Source organism: Zalophus californianus, chromosome 6 (assembly GCF_009762305.2).
Source record: "Zalophus californianus isolate mZalCal1 chromosome 6, mZalCal1.pri.v2, whole genome shotgun sequence".
NCBI lineage: Eukaryota > Metazoa > Chordata > Mammalia > Carnivora > Otariidae > Zalophus > Zalophus californianus.
In genome coordinates this window covers 19,146,401-19,150,420 of record NC_045600.1, presented here as the reverse complement: position 1 = coordinate 19,150,420, position 4,020 = coordinate 19,146,401, and the positions used below count along the sequence as shown (strand labels likewise).

Here is a 4,020-nt window from a genome sequence, read left to right as displayed (position 1 = left end):
TAATACTGTGTTGTATACTTAAGAATTTGCTAAGAGGGTAGATCTTATTGTGTGTTTTTAGCACACACACAAAAATAACAACAATAATAAATAAGGAGGGTGGGAGGAAACTTTTGGAGGTGATAGGTATGTTTATGACATAGACTATGGTGACCCTGTAGTATACATTGAGTATGTGAAGCTACTTGTATGTCTATCATAACTCAGTGAAATGGTCTAAGGAATCCAGATGAATATCACCAATTGCTACAGAAAGCTATATTCCTATAGGTAAACTCCTGAATAAATACTATATAAACATGCCAGTGATAATGGTAAATAAATGAAAAAAAACAAAAAATACACTGAAGAAATACAAATAAGCTAGTATTAAATTAGACTCAGTAGTAATCAAAAGAATTAAAATGAGATTTAAAAAAAGCAATCAAGTAATAGAAAAGAAGAGGATTGATGAGTTCAAATTGATGAGGACTTGGTGAAATGGAACATAGTCACTACTGGTAAAAGAAAAATGCTATAATTGTTTAGAGCACTGTGGGAAGGTATGTATAGCAAGACTTAAGACAGCTTACTATTATTGACCAAATCTCTTCCAAACATCCTTAGGTGAAGGGATTTTCAGATGTTTCCCTAATTTGTCAGGCAAAAATAATTATTTGATTTTCAGGAGTATTATAAAAAAATAAAATCTTTCACCTGATGCAAACTGTTACATATTTTTAACTGTATTATAAGGCATTGGGAAAATTGATGTCATCAATGTGGTGGAAAGTACCCTTCACACCACTTAATTCAATAACCTTGTTTTATAAGTGGCAGATTTGTACCATAAAATAACAACAGTACAACAATAAAGAAACCACACAAACTTTTCCTCTCCCTCTCTCTGTCTCTCAAACACACACACACACACACACACACACACACACACACGCACACACACAACTACACGCACATTGGTTCAGAAGAAAATCTCAGATCGTTATGTGAAATACAATTTTTAAAAAATAACAAATCTGGGTGCCTGGGTGGCTCAGTCATTGGGTGTCTGCCTTCGGCTTGGGTCATGATCCCAGGGTCCTGCCCCGCATTGGGCTCCCTGCTCCGCAGGAAGCCTGCTTCTCCCTCTCCCACTCCCCCTGCTTGTGTTCCCTCTCTCGCTGTGTCTCTCTCTGTCAAATAAATAAAATCTTAAAAAAAAAAAAAACAAAGCTTACATATGTTACTCTCCCATTTAAAATGAGAGTCAGAGTTATACGAGAATATTTTGTTGTATTTTTTGTTATTGTTTTAATAGTGAGGGCACTTGTTCTGACAGCGAAAAATCAGGTGCTTTTAGGAGAAAGCATAATTTTTGTGGCTAAAATTGAGTGTAACTTTCAACACTGAGCTCAGATAACTGTTTGGTAGATCCCTCCATGACACAGCTATTCAATACCATGCTTAATTCCATCCCATTACCTGTGTGCCAGTCTTTTCTCAGTTCCTTACAAATAGATGCTGGCTAGTTTTTGTGAAATAAATTTGGTGTTGGCAATCAGATTCTTTTCCCATTAAGGTCCTGTAGTGTTGCTGCCCAGATGAATGGCTTCACTCCTCATTGCAGCCACACTCCAGCAGACAGATTCCAGGATTTGCTTTGCTTGACATTGAAGGGGAACCCATAGACTCCAGTAGACTGCTCATCACGGTATCAGCAGTCGGGGCAAGAATTTCATGAGCACTATGATGTAGATGATGGGTTGCAACATATTCTACAGCAACCGAACGGGAAATATCTTTATTTTTAGGGTCTGTGATCTTTCAATTCAGTTTCTTGTGACAAACATTTAATCTGCTCTGTTTGCCATTGGTTATTACCTTCATCAGCAATTTCTGCAGAAAAACCAATGACTCAGTATCTCCTGTTATTAACTGTGCACTATTATCTAAAATAAAACCAAAGAAAGAAAAAAAGAAAAGACAAATGAGATTATTTTTATTTTATTTTTTCAGGTTGAGTGTTCTCTCCTACCAATTATTCACTGAGCTGCACCTCCTTACCAATTATAGTTTAATCATGTCCTTTGGAGCTCACAGTGCTCATTAGCATTCTACACGTTCCCCCTGAACTTTGATGTCAAAACAAAGCCATATATCCCCTCATACCTGGAGGTCTACAAATGTCTAAGTGGGCTCAGAAAGGGATCTAAATATCAAAGGCAAAACAAGGGACTAACACACTATCCCAAATCCCTGTTTTATGTTACTTGAAGCCAAAAGATTTCCATTAATTTTTAGGCTTTCACGGATTAACCACTGCAAGGGAAATGCTATTTTCAGGGGAAGATTAATCTTATACATCGCACAGGACCCTGTTCAAAAATCTGGATGACTGAATGAAAACAACAAGGAGAAGCGTGCCTCTGGCCCTTTGGAGAAGTCTGTGGCACTCCCGCCTAAAGGAAATCCAATTCAGGTTATGATATCTTAGCCAGGAAGAAAAATGTAGAGCATGAACCAAGAATTTGGCTGTTATTTTGTCTTTCTTGGCCTTTGGTTTTGCTCTGAGTTTTAGAGGTTAAACATCCATGCATATGTTTGCCCTTTGGAGTTTGGAGCATACCTATGAAAATGTATATGTTAAAAAAAAGAGAAGATAATAGGAAGGGAAAAATGAAGGCAGGGAAATCGGAGGGGGAGACAAACCATGAGAGACTATGGACTCTGAGAAACAAACTGAGGGTTCTGGGTGGGTTGGGGGATGGGTTAGCCTGGTGATGGGTATTAAAGAAGGCACGTACTGAATGGAGCACTGGGTGTTATACACAAACAATGAATCATGGAACAGTATATCAAAAACTAATGATGGCTTTTTCGTGGAGCCTCGGAGGCAGTAGGCTGCTTCAGGATGAAGCTGAACATCTCTTTCCCAGCTACTGGCTGCCAGAAACTCATTGAAGTGGACGATGAATGCAAACTTTGTACCTTTTATGAGAAGTGTATGGCCACAGAGGTTGCTGCTGATGCTCTGGGTGAAGAATGGAAGGGTTATGTGGTCCGAATCAGTGGTGGCGATGAAAAGCAAGGCTTCCCCATGAAGCAGGGTATCTTGACCCATGGCCGTGTCTGCCTGCTGTTGAGTAAGGGGCATTCCTGCTATAGACCAAGGAGGACTGGAGAGAGAAAGCACAAATCCGTTCGGGGTTGCATTGTGGATGCCAATCTCAGTGTTCTCAACTTGGTCATTGTAAAAAAGGGGAGAAGGATATTCCTGGACTCACTGATACTACTGTGCCTCGTCGCCTGGGGCCCAAAAGAGCCAGCAGAACCCGCAAACATTTCAGTCTCTCTGAAGAAGATGATGTCTGCCAGTATGTTGTGAGAAAGCCCCTAAACAAAGAAGGTAAGAAACCTAGAACCAAAGCGCCTAAGATTCAGCGTCTTGTCACTCCATGTGTCCTCTAGCACAAACGTCGGCATATTGCTTTGAAGAAGCAGCCCACTTAGAAAAATGAGGAATAGGCTGCAGAATATGCTAAACTTTTGGCCAAGAGAATGAAGGAGGCCAAAGAAAAATGCCAGGAACAGATTGCCAAGAGACAGAGCCTGTCCTCTCTGAGAGCTTCTACCTCTGAGTCCAGTCAAATATGAGATTTTCTAAGAGTGACAAATAAATAAGATCAGACATAAAAAAAAACAACTATTGATGTAATGCATGGTTATTAACATAACATAATAAAATAAAATTAAAAAATAAAAAAAGGAAAAAATGTATTCTAAAGACACAAAGTTTATAACCTTAGAAGAAAAAACTAAAAGTAAAATAAGAAATAAGATAGCGACCAGAAAAAGGTATTTTCTTTCTATGTTTAATTTTCCAAACTACCAAAATACCCGTATGTGAAATTATGACCCATGAAGTCCTATGAGAGAAGATGCTGACCAAGAGAACAGCATTAGTTAAGACAATTACATAGGAGAAGGCACTCATGAAGCCGATGACAAGCTTAAGTTTTCTTCTCTCAGTGAATGAATGAA

The 4,020-nt window shown here is 38.9% G+C and overlaps 1 pseudogene; it reads left to right on the top strand.

Annotated features, from left to right (window-relative positions):
* Nucleotides 1-2,890: 2,890 nt before the first annotated feature.
* LOC113909351 lies at nucleotides 2,891-3,633 on the top strand (annotated as a pseudogene).
* Nucleotides 3,634-4,020: the final 387 nt, after the last annotated feature.